The 21,901-nt window shown below is 38.8% G+C and overlaps 2 pseudogenes; both read right to left on the bottom strand.

Moving 5' to 3' along the window:
- LOC138843115 (replication factor C subunit 1 pseudogene) overlaps positions 1–2,644 on the bottom strand; it is a 104,537-nt pseudogene extending 101,893 nt beyond the window's left edge.
- Positions 2,645–4,243: 1,599 nt separating this feature from the next.
- The window catches only part of LOC100352523 (replication factor C subunit 1 pseudogene), a 170,420-nt pseudogene continuing 152,762 nt past the window's right edge, over positions 4,244–21,901 (bottom strand).

The raw sequence follows: 21,901 nt of genomic DNA, 5'->3' as shown, positions 1-21,901 counted from the left end.
GGTGTGCCAGCGCCGCAAGGTGGAGGATTACCCTGTTGAGCCGTGGCACCAGCAAAATGTTTTTTCTTAAAAATAAATTCTTCTATCCCAGCTAGACTATTCCAGGAGGTATAATAAAAAAGTGGCTGTCAGTAGTGAAATACGGTTTCATTTCTTTGAGTTCTTCCCTTTTCTGTTTCAGAATTCCTTATCCTTTTCTACTTTTTTTATTTTTATTTTTTATTTTGACAGGGAGACATAAACAGTGAGAGAGACAAAGAGAAAGGTCTTCCTTCTGCTGGTTCACTCCCCCAAATGGCCGCCACAGCCAGCGCTGCGCTGATCTGAAGCCAGGAGCCAGGTGCTTCTCCTGGTCTCCCTTGCGGGTGCAGGGCCCAAGCACTTGGGCCATCCTCCACTGCCTTTCTGGACCACAGTAGAGAGCTGGACTGGAAGAGGAGCAACTGGGACTAGAACCGGCACCCATATGGGATGCCGGCGCTGCAGGCAGAGGATTGACCAAGTGAGCCACAGCTCCAGCCCCCATCATTTCTACTCTTGAAGGTGCTGTGGATTTTCTTTTATTGGGTCATAGCATCAAGTTCTATAGCATCTTGGTCTTTCTTGTCAGACTGAGAATCTTCTTCATTTAAGTTAGCACTGTGTTCAGAATGGGAACTGGGCCTGTGCTGTGTTGAGACAGCTTGACTGCCTGCAGTTAGATATAAGGCGAGCTTCCTTATTGTATGTCTTTGTGAAGGTTGTGTTCACCTTGAGATTCAACTTGGAAAACGGTCTGGGATTGCTACCCCATCTGCTGAGTTACATGTTATTCTCAGAGTTCTCTTTCATCAAATAATATGTGCCCATAAGTGCAACAATATCCTGTATGCCTTCTCCTGCTTGTGAGATCAGTTGTAGAAGTGCATCTCTAATGCGTCATCAATAATCCACGTTCACAATCATTTTGCCTGAGTAAGTCCTAAGATTCATATCCAGTGCAAGGTCCTGAACAATATGATTGTGTTTGCCTGTGGACAAGTGCTTCTCTTGCCAGCTTGGAAAGGTGGGAAATTGAGGCATGTACCCCCTCTCATTTCTCAGGAAGAATGCTGCCATAAAATAGCCTGTGTGAGCAGAAGGCTCCAGTTTTGCTTCCTCCCGATCTGACTGCCCACATAGCACCATCACATATGTTAAAGCTACCATCACATATGCTCTCTGTTACTTGGTTTAAAAGCATCAAGTGCTTTTCATGAAACCCCTGGGGCTACAGAATTCACATGTCTTTAGTTTTCCTGAACAAAGAGGGGTGTATGAATAATCAAGAGATCTGATTTCTCCACAAGTGACATATGAGCCATCTTCTTTCAAGGTGCACACACTTTCCAGGCAACACCAAATGGATCCAATTTGAATTATTTTTTTCTTCCTACGGAATCAGCCTTGTCTTGGCCAGTGACTAGTGCCTTACTTCATGCACACTGAACACTCACATTATCCAAAACCTGATATCCTGATTGGCTCCAAAAAGTATTCTTCCATAGCTATAGGGGGGGATCTTTAAACCCTCTTTAAATTCAATAGACATTAACACCTTAATCTGCTCAACATGAGTTCTTTGACAACAAATATCAAAACAATAATGAACTAAGGAGTGATATTCTTGGTATAGTTTCTATTATTGTAATACAGATAATGAGAATTTTAGTGTGCTTTATCAGGCTAATTAATTACTGGATTATTCCCCTGTATTCATTGCCCCTGTTAATACAAACAGCCATGTCATCTATTTCATCCATGTTGAGAACACATTTCATGATTCCTGAAGGGGCTGCTTCACTTGAATAGAAACACCTGAAGCTAGCATCATTCAGTCATTCAGTAGCAACCAGCTTCAGAACGCTCCTCCTCCGAATGTCCTTGCATTCAGCTGCATGTACCTATATCCTGACTCTTGGCACTCTAGAGCAACGGAGGTAGTTTTGTCATCTTCTGGCGGGCCTGAGAGCAACACTGCTTTAAAACTCAACCCATCATGTTTGCCAGAATATTTACCAGACTTTGAAAGTTTTTTTCTCTTTGGGAGAACCCTAGTGCCAGTTTCTTAGCCAGCGTAAGAATTTTTTGGCACAGCTCGGGGCATCTTGCTGTCCAATTATGGTTTTGAGTGAGGCTGGCTTATACTTATCTACCCAGAGAAAATTTTCCGATTTGTTTTCATTGCTACCATCAGCCAAGTTCCTAGCGCTGCTCTCAGCATGTGGGTCCTCAGTCACCTGCTCCTGGAAAACCAGGCCTCTCTGAAACACGTTTGTTTCCTTTGCTTCCTTTTTTTCCCTGACTTCACGGAGCTGTCGCCTTGGAGAGTCAGCTTGCTCTTTCTGGATTCTGAGTCCTTCTGAGTTGGACTGTTTTTTTTTTTTTTTTTTTTTTTTTTTTTTTTTGCTTGGTTAGTTTTGTGGGATGTTTTCTCCAATTTATCCTTTCTTCATTTCAGCTTCAACTGCTATTTCTTATTTGGACTCCTTGCCCAGCAGAGTTTGAGTTGGATTCAATAGTCCATCTTCATTAGTAAGTTTTGTCCCCAAATTTCCTGCCTTATCACTCACAGACTGTCCACTCGTATGATGTGTGACAAGATGATTTGTCTTCTTACTGACATTTTATGTTACTTCTCCTCTGTAACATTCTATTTGAGACGTGGCTTCATCTCATCTGATGGATTCCAGGACTCCTGTGAGTAGGCATGTAAGGCCTTCAAAGCAATTGTCAATCCCTCTGGGGATTTCTTTAGAGCAAAGAGCTTTGGAAACTTCTCAATTTAAGTAACTTACATATGCTTAATAATAATGTGCTTCTTTTCAGAACTCTCAGGACCTACTTTTTTTTTTTTTTTTTTTTTTTTTTTTTTTTTTTTTTTTGACAGGCAGAGTGGACAGTGAGAGAGACAGAGAGAAAGGTCTTCCTTTTGCCGTTGGTTCACCCTCCAATGGCTGCCGTGGCTGGCCCACTGTGGCCGGCGCACCGCGCTGATCCGAAGGCAGGAGCCAGGTACTTATCCTGGTCTCCCATGGGGTGCAGGGCCCAAGCACTTGGGCCATCCTCCACTGCACTCCCGGACCACAGCAGAGAGCTGGCCTGGAAGAGGGGCAACTGGGACAGAATCTGGTGCCCCGACCGGGACTAGAACCCGGTGTGCCGGAGCCGCAAGGCGGAAGATTAGCCTAGTGAGCTGCGGCACAGGCCAGGACCTACTGATTTTTTTCTTAGCTGGAGAACTGTTGGTTTTCTTAGGTGTTTTTGTCTCTCCTTTCCGCTCAAAAGCATTTTCTTTTCTTTTAGAGGCCAAAGGTTCTGTTTCTTTATTATGGCTCTCTAATTTTTTAAAGATTTATTTATTTATTTGTTACAGAGAGGCAGAGAAAGAGAGAGAGAGAGAGAGAGAGAGAGAGAGAGAGAAAGCTTCCTTCCACAGATTCACTCCCCAGATGGCCACAACTGCCAGAGCTACACTGATCTGAAGCCAGGAGCCAGGAGCTTCCTCCAGGTCTCCCACACAGGCAGAGGGGCCCAAAGACTTAGGCCATCTTAAACGGCTTTCCCAGGACATAGCAGAGAGCTGGATTGGAAGTGTAGCAGCTGGGACTTGAACTGGTGCCCATATGGGATGCCGGCACTGCAGGCAGCGACCCCTCCTGCTATTCTAGAGCTCCAGCCCCACTAATTTAATTTTTCAAAGATTTATTTGAAAGGCAGAGTTCCAAAAAGAAGGGGAAAGGCACAGAGAGAGAGAGAGAGAGAGAGAGAGATCTTCCATCCACCAATTCACTCCAGAAATGGTTGCAATAGCCAGATTGGGCCAGTCGAAACCAGGAGCATTATCTGGGTCTCCCACATGGATGGCAGAGATGAAAATAATTGCGAAATCTTCCACTGCCTTTCCAAGGCCATGAGCAGGGAGCTGGATGGGAAGTGGAGAAACAAGGACTCAATCCAGCACTCGTGTTGGAAGCTGGAGTCACAGGTGGCAGCTAAATTCGCTGACCTGGCCTTTGGAGAGGAGGCCTCTGCAGTTTTGTGAGTTGCTGACTTTGAATGTTACAGAGTTTCCTTTGAGCTTCACATTTCATTTGCTTCTAAGCTTTTGCCTTCATGTGTCTATTGTTTTTTTTTTTTTTTTTTTTTGAGGATACTTATGTTTTTGTGCTTTACTTAAATCGGCTCGAACAGATGAAAGCATTTCTCCCTCTTCTGTGTCGTTTCAAACATTTTCGTTCCAGAGTTCTTCATCCAACATGGCTAATATTCTGGAAAATTCTTCATCTCCATGCAGTTGCATCTCCAGCTCCACACTTTCATCAAGGGGCAATTGCTTAGCGATGCTTTTGTCATTTATTCTGGACTCATTTGTACTTTGCATTTTTGTGCAAGATTTTTTTGCTGTTGTTGTTGCTTGCCACCATCTTTTTATCTAGTCTTTGAACATTTGCAGTTCCAAAATAATCAAGTACTGATGAGGGCATCAGTTTTCTGGTAATAAAGGCTGATTCGTTGTCTTGGTATCTTCTTCATACTTCTTCATGTTTGATATTCTAAGACAATTATTTGGAGATCTTCCCTTCTCTTTACATTTAGAGTCTGCCTTCCTTAAAAATAAGGATTTATTATTTACTTTTTTTATTTGAAAGGCAGAGTTACAGAGAATCAGTGGTAGAGAGAGAGAGAGAGGTCTTCCATCCATTGGTTTCACTCCCCAGATGGCTGCTACATCCAAAGCTGGGCTGACTGGAAGCCAGGAGCCAGGAGCTTCTTCCCAGTCTCCCACTTGGGTTTAGGGGCCCAGGGACTTGGGCCATCTTCTACTGCTTTCCCAGGCCATAGCAGAGAGCTGAATCAGAAATGGAGCAGCCAGGTTTCAAACCGGCACCCACCTGGGATGCCAACACTGCAGGTGGCGGTTTTACCTCCTACACCACAGTGCCAGCCCCAAGGCTGCCTTCTTACACATAAAGTCATCTTCTTCCTCTGTTTCTGAAATCTAAGTAACAGGGTCCTACTGTATAATGTTGCTAGGTTTAGGAGATAATGGCGATGTTTCTGGCTGTTTTTGGGTATTTTTTAAATGCACTATCTCTTCTGATACTGAAGCCGAATTCAAGATACTACTGTTTCCTGTTTGTTTTTGTTTGGAGTTCGCCCCTTTAAAAGAGCTTTGTTGGCTGGCGCTGCAGCTCACTAGGCTAATCCTCCTGCGGCACCAGTACTCCAGATTCTAGTCCCGGTTGGGGCGCCGGTTCTGTCCCATTTGCTCCTCTTCCAGTCCAGCTCTCTGCTGCGGCCTGGGAAGGCAGTGAAGGATGATCCAAATGCTTGGGCTGCTGCACCCGCATGGGAGACCAGGAGGAAGTACCTGGCACCTGGCTTCGGATCAGCGTGGTGCCGGCTGCAGCGCACGGGCCTTAGTGGCCATTTGGAGGGGTGAACCAAGGAAGGAAGACCTTTCTCTCTGTCTCTCTCTCTCTCTCTCACTGTCTAACTCTGCCTGTCAAAAAAAAAAAGTGCTGTAATGCAATTTTCTTTTTTCCTTTCTCTGTTTTCAGTGTTTCTTCCACAGACTTTGTTTTCTCATTCTTCATTCCTATCTTAATTACAAGTTCCTTTCCATTTTCTATAACTCCATGAAGTTCTCACTGCCCCAAACCAAGACATGTGGGGGCAGACAGGTTGATGGGCTGGCCCACTGTGCAATCCATTTTCAGACTTGAGATCCGTCTGCACCAACAATTTATTCTGTGAAATAGAAGAGGAAAATATTTTCTTAAAAACGCTTTTTTTTTTTTTATGGGCTGGAGCTGTGGTGTAGAAGGTGAAGCTGCCACCTGCAGTGCTGACATCTCATATGAGAGCCAGTTCCTTTCCCAGCAGCGCCACTTCTGGTCCAGCTCCCTGCTAATGTGCCTGGAAAAGCAGTGGGAAATGGCCCAAGTCCTTGGCCCCTGCAGCCTCGTGGGAGACACAGAAGAAGACCCAGGCTCCTGGATTCGGATCAGCCTAGCTCTGGCCATTGTGTCCATTTGGGGAGTGAAACAGTGGATGGAAGACCTTTCTCTTTCTCTATCCTCCCCACCTTTTGCTCTCTTTCAAATATATAAATAAATATTTAAAAATAAGGAAAAATTCCTCAACACAAAAAAGGCAATATACAACAAGCATGATAGACTATTACTCTTCCATAAAAGAATGAAATTGTGTTTCTTTGCAACAAATGGGTGCATTTGGAAATCATTATGCTCAGTGAAAAAAGCCAATCCCAAAAGACAACTATCACATCTTTTCACTGGTTTGTGATAAGTAATATACGGATTATAAAGAATGTAATGTATACAAGTGAAGTTGACATTTTTAGATTTAATTATTGTTTATAGCCCTTGTCTGAACTCTTGAGAGATGGTGGTTATCTACTCAATATTGGCTGAACTGTTTAGTGGAGGGTTAAGTTTGAGAGTATAAAGCAAACTGAAAGTAAGTCATTATAAAACTTAAAAGAAGACTAAGAAAAGGGAGAAGACTTAGGGATGTGTGTGTAAAGAGAGAGGGATTGTATGATGGGAAAATCATTATGCACTTGAAACTATATATATATGAAATATAAAAAAATTACTGCAAAAAAAAAGATAGAAGGAGAGTGGATACAGAAGGAGAAAGAGGCAAATATGGTTATCTTTTTAGAATAGCATCTATGAAATGCATGAAATCTATTATCTCTACATAAATAAAAATTTTTAAAAATGTGCTAGTAAGAAACACATTTTTCATAGACAGTAGCTTTAAATACAGCAAAAATTGCAGATATTTAGTCATTTGGAAACTGCTTGATTTATATACGCTAAAAACCTACCCCATAATTTGTTTTCCTAGATAAGAAAACCCTAGGGGCTATGAAAGTTCCCTAAAAATTACTGCCCTTAAGACTTTAGTCACCCAGAGTTCCATCATGCTAATGAATGACATGATTTTCACATGGAAGATACTACAAAAATTTGCAGAAAAAGAAATTAGAAATATGTTTATTTGGGCTATTGTTTGGCATAATGGTTAAGATGTGGCTTGGGATGACCACTTTCCGTATTAGAGTTCTTGGTTTGAGTCCAGGTATTTTTGATTCTGATGCAGAATCCTGTTTATGTTCACTCTAGGCTACACTACATGATGGCTCAAAGATTTGGGTCCTGGACACTAAAATTAACTGTGTCTTTTAATTATACTTTTCTTTTTTTTTTAAGTTTTTTTTTTTTTAAACTTTTATTTAATGCATATAATTTTCCAAAGTACGACTTATGGATTACAATGGCTTCCCCCCCATACCGTCCCTCCCACCCACAACCCTCCCCTTTCCCACTCCCTCTCCCCTTCCATTCACATCAAGATTCATTCTCGATTATCTTAATATACAGAAGATCAGCTTAGTATACATTAAGTATGGATTTCAACAGTTTGCTCCCACACAGAAACATAAAGTGAAAAATAATAGATGATTTTTTTAAATGATGATGAAATCAGAGCAGACCTATTGTCATGTTTAATCCCAGTGAGAGTCAAGTTGGGAATTGATAATATCTTCTTCTTCTTTTTTTTTTTTTTACAGAGGATCAGTTTAGTATGCATTAAGTAAGGATTTCAGCAGTTTGCACCCCCATAGAAACACAAAGTGAAATATATTGTTTGAGTACTCGTTATAGCATTAAATCTCGATGTACAGCACATTAAGGATAGAGATCCTACATGAGGAGTAAGTGCACAGTGACTCCTGTTGTTGACTTTACCAATTGACACTCCTGTCTATGGCATCAGTAATCTCCCTATGCTCTAGTCATGAGTTTCCAAGGCTATGGAAGCCCTCTGAGTTCTCCGACTCTTATCTTGTTTAGACAAGGTCATAGTCAAAGTGGAGGTTCTCTCCTCCCTTCAGAGAAAGGTACCTCCTTCTTTGATGACCTGTTCTTTCCACTGGGATCTCACTCGCAGAGATCTTTTGCCAGAGTGTCTTGGCTTTCCATGCCTGAAATACTCTCATGAGCTCTTCAGCCAGCTCCGAATGCCTTTAGGGCTGATTCTGAGGCCAGAGTGCTATTTAGGACATCTGCCATTCTATGAGTCTGCTGAGTATCTCACTTCCCATGTTGGATCACTCTCCCCTTTATTTACTCCATCAGTTAGCGTTAGCAGGTACTAGACTTGTCTAAGTGCTCCCTTTGACTCCCAGTCCCTTCACCATGACCAACTGTGAACTGAAATTGATCACCTGGAACAGTGAGATGGCATTGGTACATGCCATCTCGATGGGATTGAATTGGAATCCCCTGGTATGCTTCCAACTCCACCACTTGGGGCAAGTCAGCCTGAGCATGTCCTAAATTATACATCTCTTCCCTCTCCCATTCCCACCACCATGTTCAACAGGGATCACATTTCAGTTAATTTTCAACACTTAAGAATAACTGTGCATCAATTACAGATCTAAACCAGTCATATTAAGTAGAACAGATAAAAAAAACTACTAAGAGGGATAATGTATTAAGTTGTTCATTAACAGTCAGGGCTATGCTGATCAAGCCACCATTTCCCATAGTGTCCACCTCACTCCAACAGGTTTCCCTCTTGGTGTTCAGTCAGTCGTCACCGATCAGGGAGAACATATGGTATTTGTCCCTTTGGGACTGGCTTATTTCACTCAGCATGATGTGTTCCAGATTCCTCCATTTTGTTGCAAATGACTGGATTTCGTTGTTTCTTACCGCGGTATAGTATTCTAAAGAGTACATATCCCATAATTTCTTTATCCAGTCTACCGTTGATGGGCATTTAGGTTGGTTCCAGGTCTTAGCTATTGTGAATTGAGCTGCAATAAACATTAGGGTGCAGACCTCTTTTTTATTTGCCAATTTAAATTCCTTTGGGTAAATTCCAAGGAGTGGGATGGCTGGGTTGAACGGTAGGGTTATCTTCAGGTTTCTGAGGAATCTCCAGACTGACTTCCATAGTGGCTTGACCAGTTTGCATTCCCACCAACAGTGGGTTAGTGTCCCTTTTTCCCCACATCCTCGCCAGCATCTGTTGTTGGTAGATTTCTGCATGTGAGCCATTCTAACCGGGGTGAGGTGAAACCTCATTGTGGTTTTGATTTGCATTTCCCTGATTGCTAATGACCGTGAACATTTTTTCATGTGCCTGTTGGCCATTTGGATTTCCTCTTTTGAAAAATGTCTATTGAGGTCCTTGGCCCATCTCTTAAGTGGGTTGTTGGTTTTGTTTTTGTGGAGTTTCTTGATCTCTTTGTAGATTCTGGTTATTAACCCTTTGTCTGTTGCATAGTTTGCAAATATTTTTTCCCATTCTGTCGGTTGTCTTTTCACTCTCCTGACTGTTTCTTTTGCAGTACAGAAACTTCTCAATTTGATGCAATCCGAATAGTTGATTTTGGCTTTGACTGCCTGTGCCTCCCGGGTCTTTCCCAGAAATTCTTTGCCTGTGCCAATATCTTGAAGGGTTTCTCCAATGTTCTCTAGTAACTTGATGGTGTCAGGTCGTAGATTTAGGTCTTTAATCCATGTGGAGTGGATTTTTGTGTAAGGTGTAAGGTAGGGGTCTTGCTTCATGATTCTGCACGTGGAAATCCAGTTTTCCCAGCACCATTTATTGAATAGACTGTCCTTGCTCCAGGAATTAGTTTTAGATCCTTGATCAAATATAAGTTGGCTGTAGATGTTTGGGTTGATTTCTGGTGTTTCAATTCTGTTCCATTGGTCTATCCATCTGTTTCTGTACCAGTACCATGCTGTTTTAATTACAACTGCCCTGTAGTATGTCCTGAAATCTGGTATTGTGATGCCTCCGGCTTTGTTTTTGTTGTACAAGATTGCTTTAGCTATTCGAGGTCTCTTGTGCCTCCATATAAATTTCAGCACCAATTTTTCCAGATCTGAGAAGAAGGTCAGAAATGGATAGATTCCTGGACACATGCAACCTGCCTAAATTGAACCAGGAAGACATCGAAAACCTAAACAGACCCATAACTGAAACAGAAATTGAAACAGTAATAAAGGCCCTCCCAACAAAGAAAAGCCCAGGACCAGATGGATTCACTGCTGAATTCTACAAGACGTTTAAAGAAGAACTAACTCCAATTCTTCTCAAACTATTCAGAACAATCGAAGAAGAGGGAGTCCTCCCAAATTCTTTCTATGAAGCCAGCATCACCTTAATTCCTAAGCCAGAGAAAGATGCAGCACTGAAAGAGAATTACAGACCAATATCCCTGATGAACATAGATGCAAAAATCCTCAATAAAATTCTGGCCAATAGAATGCAACAACACATCAGAAAGATCATCCACCCAGACCAAGTGGGATTTATCCCTGGTATGCAGGGATGGTTCAATGTTCGCAAGACAATCAATGTGATACACCACATTAACAGACTGCAGAAGAAAAACCATATGATTATCTCAATAGATGCCGAGAAAGCATTTGATAAAATACAACACCCGTTCATGATGAAAACTCTAAGCAAACTGGGTTTGGAAGGAACATTCCTCAATACAATCAAAGCAATCTATGAAAAACCCACAGCCAACATCCTATTGAATGGGGAAAAGTTGGAAGCATTTCCACTGAGATCTGGAACCAGACAGGGATGCCCACTCTCACCACTGCTATTCAATATAGTTCTGGAGGTTCTAGCCAGAGCTATTAGGCAAGAAAAAGAAATTAAAGGGATACAAATTGGGAAGGAAGAACTCAAACTATCCCTCTTTGCAGATGACATGATTCTGTATTTAGGGGAACAAAGAACTCTACTAAGAGACTATTGGAACTCATAGAAGAGTTTGGCAAAGTAGCAGGGTATAAAATCAATGCACAAAAATCAACAGCCTTTGTATACACAGACAATGCCATGGCTGAGGAAGAACTTCTAAGATCAATCCCATTCACAATAGCTACAAAAACAATCAAATACCTTGGAATAAACTTAACCAAAGACGTTAAAGATCTCTACGATGAAAATTACAAAACCTTAAAGAAAGAAATAGAAGAGGATACCAAGAAATGGAAAAATCTTCCATGCTCATGGATTGGAAGAATCAATATCATCAAAATGTCCATTCTCCCAAAAGCAATTTACAGATTCAATGCAATACCAATCAAGATACCGAAGACCTTCTTCTCAGATCTGGAAAAAATGGTGCTGAAATTAATTATACTTTTCCATAGTTTGAAATAATCTCATATAAATCCTCTCACCTATCCCATTGTTTTCCATGGTTGCACTATCCTTCTTTTCCTTCTGTGTGGTGACCCTGCACATTTGTGTCGAGGTTTTCCATTTAAACGAATTAACTTTCAAATACAAGTCTATCAAAACACTATCCAAATGAAACTCATCGTGTACTATTGCCTCCTCACAATAATATATATTTGCCTTGGTCAGCTCTGAAATCCAAAACTTGTTGCAGTTAAGATTATATATGGGGGGGGGAGGAGAAAGGGAAGGGCAGGAAGAAATATCATTCTATTGTTGAAACTGTAACTATGAACCACATGAACTTTGTTCTCTTTTTAAATAAATAGATATATATTTCCCTAATGAAGTATTAGCAAATCAATTCTATTAACATATTAAAGCACCTATATATCAGGAAAACATGGGTTTCATTCCCATATTTCAACATCCAAAATACTATCAATTTAATACAACATATAAAGATTATAAATGGCAGAAGCCATATAATTTTAATTGAAGTAGAAATAGCATTTAACAAAATACAACATAGTTTCATGATAAAATGTATATAACAGAGTAGTAATATAAAGGAAATTCCTGAATGTGGAAAATGGCATATACAAAAACTCACATTTATGAGCTGACAGTGTGGCTCGGCAGGTTAAGCCACTGCCTGCAATGCTGGCATCCCCTATTAGCATCGGTTCAAATTAGCTGAGCTCTCGCCACCTCTGTGGGTGACCCAGATGAAGTTCCACACTCCTGGTTACAGCCTGGCCCATCCCTGAGCATTGTGGACATTTTTGGAGTGAACTAAATGTGGAAGATTCTCTCTCTCTCCTCCCCCTCTCTCTCTCACTCTGTTTTTCTAATAAATAAGTGAATATTAAAAAAAAAACCTCCTATGTCATATCATAGACTAAAACCTTGCTCTTTAAAATCAGGAACACAAATATGCCTGCTCTCGCCACTTAATTCAATATGGTAGTTATTTTTGTTCGGAAAAATATGGTCAATATTAAATAAAATTCATCAAAGTGGGAATAGAATATGCAAAATAATTTTTGTTTGCAGATTACATGATCCTGTACATGGAAAAGTTTAAAGGGATAAGTAAAATAAGTTTACCTTATTTTCATAATGCAGTATCAATATGCCAAATCAAATGGATTTCATTGAAATTTAAAACAACTATGATTCAAAAGATCTATCAAGAAAGTGAAAAGATTGTCCAAATAATAGGAGAAAATATTGGCAATTATATGCCTGAATAAAGGCCCAGTGCACAGACTGCATTGTCCTATGTAACTCTGTAACTGGTCAGTAAAAGCGACAACCTAAGTAAAATACTGTGTAACAGTATATAATAATGACTCATAAATACCTGAGGCAGTTTCAACATCATCCATGCTTAGCAATATTCAAATCAAAATTCTTAGAAAATATAACTTTGCAATCTCTGGTATGGCTATAACAAGAAAATGGAAAATAAATGTTGAAGATACAGAGAAGCTTGAACTCTCATATATTGCTGATTAAAATGTAAATGGTGTAGGAGCTTAAAAGATAATTTGGCAGTTCCTCAGATACTTAGACATAGTATTGCCATAAGAAACAACAGTTTCTTACTTAGCTATGATGGAATCATGTGCTCATAAAGATTTATGTACCCATTCATAGTCACGTTTTAATAGTCAAAATGTGGAAACAGTTCAAAGGTATATGAAATGATGAATAGATAATGAAAATCGTGTGTGTGTGTGTGTGTGTGTGTGTATGTGTGAGTGTATTTATATATGTTATCTATCCATATAATGTTATCTGGGAATAAAATATAATGGAATACAGATGCATATGACAACATGGATAAATCTTGAATATATTATGACAGGTCAGAGAAGCCTTTTGGAAGGTTGGCTTTGTATGAAACATCCTAAATGAGTAAATCTATAGAGATAAATGGTAGACTTGTGGAATTTGAGTTCGGTGTGAGGAAAATAGTAACAGGAATTGGCAGTAACTGCTAATAGGGACTTAGTTTCTTTTCTGAGTGATGTAAATATTTCAGAACAGACTATGATAATGAATGTATTACTTGGTGCATATAATTCACTAGGATACATTAACCAATTTAATGTGTAAATTTAAATGCATATGCTTTATTTTTCATAAAGCTTAAAATAAATCCTGAAGGTTAAAATAAGATCTCTTCAAGTACATAATTTCTAAAATTCAGAGTCCTATTTTCAAATAATATAATTTTCTTCTAGAATGTATATATATACACACACACATATATATATATGAGAGCTCATGCCACCTGTATGGGAGACCAGGATGAAATTCCTAGCTCCTGGCTCCAACCTGCCAAGTCCTGGTTCTTGTAACCCTTTAGAAAGTGAACTAGCAGATGGAACTCTCTGTCATTCTATATTTTAAATAAATAAATAAATAAATACACTTTTAAAACAGGGATGCATATGAGACCCTTGAATTCATACTAGTAGATTTTAAAAGAGATCTGTTATGCCTTTTAATGAATGAGATTATTCTAATTCACTGTTTTAAATGCTTTTATGTACATAAAACAGAATGTAAAGTTTAATTCATATGTGTGCATGAGTGTGTGGGGGGTTGTGTGTGAATAAAAGAGAAAAGCATCACAATTATAAGATGCTTTAAGTACATGATTTTGAATTTATAAAAATATTTCCAAGTTATTGATTTTGTGTCTGAAGAGGCCGCTGAACCTATCACACATGAATAAATTGTTTCTGAAGGGATCAGATTTATCCTGGGAACTTATTACATCGGCTACAGACCAAGGAAACGAAGTCTTTTCTTTATACAATTGTTCTTTCATTGAGTAATGCTAGGTAAGAGACAGGAGTCATAGCCCAAGGACACAGGAAGAATTATCCCCTCCTGGGAACTAAGCCTGATGCTCTGTAGAAACTTCAATTCTAGAATAAATGCTTGGAATAATTTAGGCAGCAGAAGGAGCCACAGTGAAAAAGTAAAGTTGTCTGTACAGAATCTATACTGACTGGAATAAATACCCAGAAATATAAACAAACTTTATTCTGCCTTGGAAATTATTTCATTTTGGTTCATTTTATTTATTTATTTAGTTTAGTTTATTTTTATTTCTTTGAAAGACAAAGTGAGTAAGTGGGTTTACATAGAGGTAGAGAAAGATTTTTTATTCACTGATTTACTCCCCAAATGCCTGCCTTAGCCAAGGTTGGGGCAGGCCAAAACCACAATCAAGGAAAGGCAAAGGTTTCCCACGTGCATTACAGGGACTTAAACCACGTGAGTCATAAACTTTTGCCACCTAGGATGTCCATTGGCAGAAAGCTGGGTGGTGGCCAGTGCCATGGCTCACTAAGCTAATCCTCTGCCTGTGGCACTGGCCACAGAGGCCATTGGAGGGTGAACCAATGGCAAAGGAAGACCTTTCTCTCTGTCTCTCTCTCTCACTGTCCACTCTGCCTGTCAAAAAAAAAAAAAAAAAAAAAAAGAAATAAAGAAAGAAAAAAAAAAAAAAAGAAAAGAAAGCTGGGCAGCAAGTGAAGTTGGGACTCGGACCAAGCACTCCAGCATAGAACCTTGGCATCTCAAAGCAGCTTCTTAACCACCGTGTGAAAAGTTTACCCCAAGAACTATTTTAGTCATTGAGCTGCATGCAAGTTACTGCTGACCAAAAGCTGGGAATATATAAATGTCACAAACAAGAATAAGATAATGTTATAATTTGACCATGTTTTTTTCTAGTTTTTATTGATTTCAAATCTAATACCATCACCCATAAAGACCTTAGACAATTGTCAGGTATAAATTATATGATGAACTAAATTTCTTAAAGACAAATTGGCAATTATTATAATTTGTATGAGCTGCAGCTTAATGTAACTGGTCTAAATGAAAAAAGTCACAAGTTCTCTGGCATTCAAAAATTCAGTATAGCGGCCGGCACTTTAAGTAGCAGGTAGAGCTGCTGCCTGTGATGCTGGCATCACACGTGGGTGCTGGTCTGAGTCTTGGCTACTCCACTTCCCATCCAGCGCCCAACTAATTGTCAGAGAAAGCAGTGGAAGATGGTGTTTGGGCCCCTGAACTTACCTGGAAGATCTGAAGGAAGATCCTGACTCCAGTCTTTGGATCATCCCAGCTCTGACCATTGCAGCTGTGTAGGGAGTGAACCAGTGAATGGAAGGTACTGTGCTCTCTCTCTGTCTCTTTAACTCTTCCTTACAAATAAATAAATAATTCTTATAAAAAAGACATTCAGTGTAAATTTGTTCCCCACTTATTATTTGTTAAATATTAAGGTAAAAATACAAAGAATATCAGAAATAAAGACTAGCTGCGAGTTGAAAAAATACATAACGATATTTGTATCCACCAGTCCTTTTATCTCTCCCATACCACGAATGTGTTCTATTCTTTCATTATTCTCACAACTAATCATTTGCTTGAAGATGGAGTTACCCAAGTTCCCAGTATTCTCTACAATAGAATTGTCTCAAAATCTGGTCCTTAAATTGATCCCCTTTATATGAGGGTTCAATGTAAATCCAGAAATATACAAGTTTAATTCCTCTATGCACTTACTCTTTTCATCTGTTTAATATGTGCTAATTGAGCGTCAATATATGTTAAGAGCTGCATATACAGGTGAAGAGCATTATACCTGAAAGGAGCTTTTACATATCAGATGGCACCTTAGAGGGAAAAATGAGTTCTAGACCCATAGCACAGAAAAAGAATACTTGGAATCTAAATGTAAAAGAGTGGTTGGGGGGGAGGGGACTTACATAAAGCTATATCTTTGCTAAAATTAGTTATCCTTATTTTACATTATTCTGTAGAGTAAAATATTCCCTCTCTCTCTCTCTCTCTCTCTCTCTCTCTCTCTCTCTTTTTCTCTTTCTCTCAGAACGTACACACAGGGGCTGGGCTGTGGCGAAGCCTGCATCTGAGGTGCCAGTTCCTGTCCAGGCTCCTCTTCTGATCCAGCTCTCTGCTGCTGGCCTGGGAATGCTGTGGAAGATGACCCAGGTGCTCGGGCTCCTGCACCCACATGGAAGACCCAAAATAAACTCCTAGATCCTACCGTCAGATCAGCTCACCTCCAGCCGTTGCAGCCATTTAGAGAGTAACCAGTGGAGGGAAGGCTTTTCTTTCTCTCTCTCTGTAACTCTATCTCTCTAATAAATAAATAAATCTTTAAAAATATAGAGAATTCACAAATACACAGTGTTTTCAAGAACAAGAGTTACAACTTGAAAGTTAAAGTTGTAACTTAAAATGTTGACAATAGTTCTGACTTATTTACTTGCCATCAAATTGGTAATGTAGCATGTATTATTTATTTTATATTTGACAGAGGGAGAGAGAAAGAAGGGGGGCAGTGTTTCCATCCTTTGATTCAACTCTCAAATGCTGACAATAGCTGAGGATAGCCTCTGGTGGAAGCCAAGGCCAGGAGTACAATCCAGGTCTTCCTTGTAGATGGAAAGAACCCAATTACTTGAACTACCACCACTGCCTCCCAGGGTTTGCATTGGCAAGAAGCTGGAGTCAGGAACCAGAGTCAGAGTCAAAACCAGGTATCCAGATGTGGGATACACATCTTAACCTGTAGGCTCAACATCCACTCCCCTCAGACACTGTTTTAATAGTGAGACTTACTCGGCTATTGAGGGAGATTTGTTGTTTTTTTTTTTTTTCTTATTATTACTTATTGAACTCTTAAGTGTGAAGTTAATCTCATGAGTATAAAGTTATCTGAAAGTAGATCTTTGTAAAAAATAAGAATGGGATTAATAAAGGGAGGAGAAAGAAGGGTGGGAGCATGGATGGGAGGGAGGGTAGGGTGCAAAGTATCACTATGTTCCTGAATCTGTATATATAAATACATGAAATTTGTGTACATTAAATAAAATTTTAAGAAAAATCAGACTTAGCTTAACATGTAATCTCAAAAAAGTAAATAAAACATAAATGTAGAAAGGGAAAGGATATAATATCCCTGATCAATTTGTTCAGTATTTTAATCTGTGAAAATATTTTGAATTAAAATACTAAATTTTAAAGATTAATGCTTAGTATTTATACACTATAACTGAAATCATTCTTAAAAACATTATCTATAATTAAACCTATTCTGATTTTTATGCATACTTTCATTAAAAATATATTTAAAAGGCACAGTGATAATAAGAGAGAGAGAGACAGAGAAGAGAGAAATCTTCTATCTGTTGGATCATGTGTAAAGTACCTATAACAGCCCAGGCTGGGCTGGGCCAAAATGAGAAGCCAGGGACTCGATTTGCGTCTTCCACATGGATGACAGAAACCCAAGTACTTAGGCCATTATCAGCTGCCTACCAGGTGCATCAGCAGAAAACTAGATCAGAAGTAGTGGGTCTGGGACTTGAACTTGAAACCCAACATAGGATGTGGGCATCCTACATGGCAGCTTAATCCTCTGTACAATGCCCACCCCTGTTACTCTTAAATTTTCACAAATATTTGTGGGCTTTGCTTGCATGCTGATTTGGTTTAAAATCCAAGCTCTTCCAAGTATTTGTCTCATGATCTTATGCAAATCAGTTAAAAGTCTTAAGTCTCAGTTACATCACCTAATAGAGATAATAATATATACTATTAAAATTACTGTGAAGCCTGAAAAAACACAGGTAAAGTAATCAACAGAACTGTGTTGCACATAGTAATAGCTCAGTAAGTGGCAGATGTCATTTGAAAGCATATTAAAATAGATCAATATTTTATTCTATCAGTAAATTATACTCTAGTGTGCAAATTGTGGAAGTGTAATCCTCCAAGTCACCATTCTGAATTTAAGGAACTAAGAGTCTACTTTTATGTTATTAACATAGAATTTGGAAAATTGTTGAACGTACATTAAGTTTTGGCAGGGAGGAATGGAAAACATCCTTATCATTATGCAATATTTATTTGTGATTCTTTCATTCACAATTTCCCTTGAAGACTTTCTATGATACAGAAATATTTATTCATTTTTCTGAAGTATATATTCCTCCTATTCATTTATAGATTCCAATTAATCTTTTATTCTATACCAAGAAATATAAAATACTATAATTAAAATAACTTTTGTGAGATGCCAGCATCCCATATAGTTCAAGTCCAGGCTGCTCCATTTCTGATCCAGCTCCCTGGTAATGCACCTGGGAAAACCATAGAAATTGTTCCAAGTGCTTGGTCCTTGATACTCACATGGGAGAACCAAATGCAACTTCTGGCTCCTTACTTCAGTCTTGGCTATTGCAGCCATTTGGGGAAAGAACCAGAGGGTGAAAGACCTGTCTCTCCCTGTTTCTATCTCCCTCTCTCTCTTTTTCTCCCTCCCCCTTCCTCTAACTCCACCTTTCAAATAAATTAACTCATACAGAAGAAAAACTGAAAGAAATTAACTCTTGTTATCTAAAATCTTTATATACTTCAAGTTTTTTTCTGTCCTATAGAAAAATAAATTACACATAATTAACTCCCGTCTTCCAGAAAATAATTGGTTTATTAACTATACAGTTAGGTGACTTTCTTTATTAAATTATATTTCATTCAAATTTAAAGCCAGAACCACTTTTTGATTCATGTACAGTTTTCCCATTCATTAAAGAGAAATGTTTGCTCAAAGATGGAAGAGCACAGACGTTGTCAGTGGAATGAATTTTATAATGATATAAACCATTCACAATAAGATAATATCATTTATGTTGTAGAAGTTTCATAAAAGATGACAAAGTTAAGATCAAGGGAATGAAGGAAAATTATAATTAGGGTTAATTAATCTAAAAATGAGAGTATTGTTCATACAACATTGTCAAAATGTCTTGTCCATTGTAAAGGAATTCAAACTCATGAAAAGGCACAAAAGTCAACATGAGATGTTGACAAAAGCTTAAGTCCAGTTTATCATGTAATAGGAATGATAAGAAAAATCAATCAAAGTTGTCACTTGGAATTTCTAGGTTAATTCACTGAGCTCCTCAAAATAACTCATCAAAGTCACTTAATATAACATTGAAAATAACAAATAAGTCTAGTCCTATGAGAGCAATTATGTTCAGAAAGCAAAAGAACAAATTTCTAGGAAAATGCATTGTACAAGTATTGAGACATTTTAAAATTATCACATTTTGTTAAAAAACTGGGACTCTCAGGCCACTATCACAGAGCTGTAGTTTAATTAATTCCAGAGTATAACCAGAGTCAGCCACAGTGAGTAAATGATAGTTTAATAGGAATGCACTATGACAAACTGACAGTGGTATGCACGTATCTGTCTTATAATCAATGAAAGTGTTCATGTGGTAATCATCGTTTTCTCACTTTTTTATTCTATCAGCAAGTATTTGCAGACACTATTCTTGTTTATATGATCCCTTTGGTTCTTAGTCCTATCATTATGATCAATTGTGAACAGAAATTGATCACTGGGACTAGTGAGATGGCATTGGTACATGCCACCTTGATGGGATTGAATTGGAATCCCCTGGTATGTTTCTAACTCTACCGTTTGAGGTAAGTCAGCTTGAGCATGTCCCGAACTGCACATCTCTTCCCTCTCTTATTCCCACTCTAATATTTAACAGTGATCACTTTTCAGTTAAGTTTCAGCACTTAAGAAGAATTGTGTATTGATTACAGTATTCAACCAAAAGTATTAAGTAGAACAAACAAAAAAATATTAAGAGGGATAACATATTAAGTTGTTCATCAACAGTCAGGGCAAGGGCTGATCGAGTCACCATTTCTCATAGTGTTCATTTCACTTTAGCAGGTTTCCTTTTTGGTGCTCAGTTAGTTGTCACCTATCAGGGAGAACATATGGTATTTGTCCCTTTGGGATTGGCTTATTACACTCAGCATAATGTTTTCCAAATTCCTAAAAAGGATCACTTTTCAGTTAAAATTTAAACACCTAAGAATAATTGTGTGTTAATTACAGAGTTCAACCAATGGTACTAGAACAAAAAAATACTAAAATGGATAAAGTATTACATTGTACATCAACTGTCAGGATAAGAGCTGATCAAGTCACTGTTTCTCATAGTGTCCATTTCACTTCAACAAGTTTCCCCTTTGGTGCTCAGTTGGTTGTTGCCGATCAGGGAGAACATATGATATTTGTCCCTTTGGGACTGGCTTAATTCACTCAGCATGATGTTTTCCAAATTCCTCCATCTTGTTGCAAATGACCGGGTTTCATTGTTTTTGACTGCTGTATAGTATTCGATAGAGCACATGTCCCATAATTTCTTTATCCAGTCTACTGTTGATGGGCATTTGCGTTGGTTCCAGGTCTTAGCTATTGTGAATTGAGATGCAATAAACATTAATGTGCAGACAGCTTGTTTGTTTGCCAATTTAATTTCCTTTGGGTAAATTCCAAGGAGTGGGATGGCTGGGTCGAACGGTAGGGTTATCTTCAGGTTTCTGAGGAATCTCCAGACTGACTTCCATAGTGGCTTGACCAGTTTGCATTCCCACCAACAGTGGGTTAGTGTCCCTTTTCCCCACATCCTCTCCAGCATCTGTTGTTGGTTGATTTCTGAATGTGAGCCATTCTAACCGGGGTGAGGTGAAACTTCATTGTGGTTTTGATTTGCATTTCCCTGATGGCTAGTGATCTGGAACATTTTTTCATATGTCTGTTGGCCATTTGGATTTCCTCTTTTAAAAAATGTCTGTTGAGGTCCTTGGCCCATCTCTTAAGTGAGTTGCTTGTTTTGATGTTGTGGAGTTTCTTGATTTCTTTGTAGATTCTGGTTATCAACCCTTTATCAGTTGCATAGTTTGCAAATATATTTTCCCATTCTGTTGGTTGCCTCTTCACTTTCCTGACTGTTTCTTTTGCAGTACAGAAACTTCTCAATTTGATGCAATCCCAAATGTTAATTTTGGCTTTGACTGCCTGTGCTTCTGGGGTGTTTTCCAAGAAGTCATTGCAGGTTTTTTCCAATGCACTCTAATAATTTGATGGTGTTGGGTCATAGATTTAAGTCTTTAATCCATGTTGAGTGAATTTTTGTGTAAGGTGAAAGGTAGGGGTCTTGCTTCATGGTTCTGCACGTGGAAATCCAATTTTCCCAGCACCATCTATTGAATAGACTGTCCTTACTCCAGGGATTGGTTTTAGATCCTTGATCAAATATGAGTTGGCTGTAGATATTTGGGTTGATTTCTGGTGTTTCAATTCTGTTCCATTGGTCTATCCATCTGTTTCTGTACCAGTACCATGCTGTTTTGATTACATCTGCCCTGTAGTATATACTGAAATCTGGTATTGTGATGCCTCCGGCTTTGTTTTTGTTGTACAAGATTGCTTTAGCTATTCGAGGTCTCTTGTGCCTCCATATGAATTTCAGCATCATTTTTTCCAGATCTGAGAAGAAGGTCTTCGGTATCTTGATTGGGATTGCATTGAATCTATAAATTGCTTTTGGGAGAATGGATATTTTGATGATATTCATTCTTCCAATCCATGAGCATGGAAGATTTTTCCATTTCTTGGTATCCTCTTCTATTTCTTTCTTTAAGGTTTTGTAATTTTCAGCGTGGAGATCCTTAACATCCTTGGTTA

This window comes from Oryctolagus cuniculus, chromosome 4, assembly GCF_964237555.1.
Source record: "Oryctolagus cuniculus chromosome 4, mOryCun1.1, whole genome shotgun sequence".
NCBI classification, from domain to species: Eukaryota; Metazoa; Chordata; class Mammalia; order Lagomorpha; family Leporidae; genus Oryctolagus; species Oryctolagus cuniculus.
The sequence above is the reverse complement of the archived record's forward strand: the minus strand, read 5'-3'. Positions and strand labels throughout refer to the sequence as shown.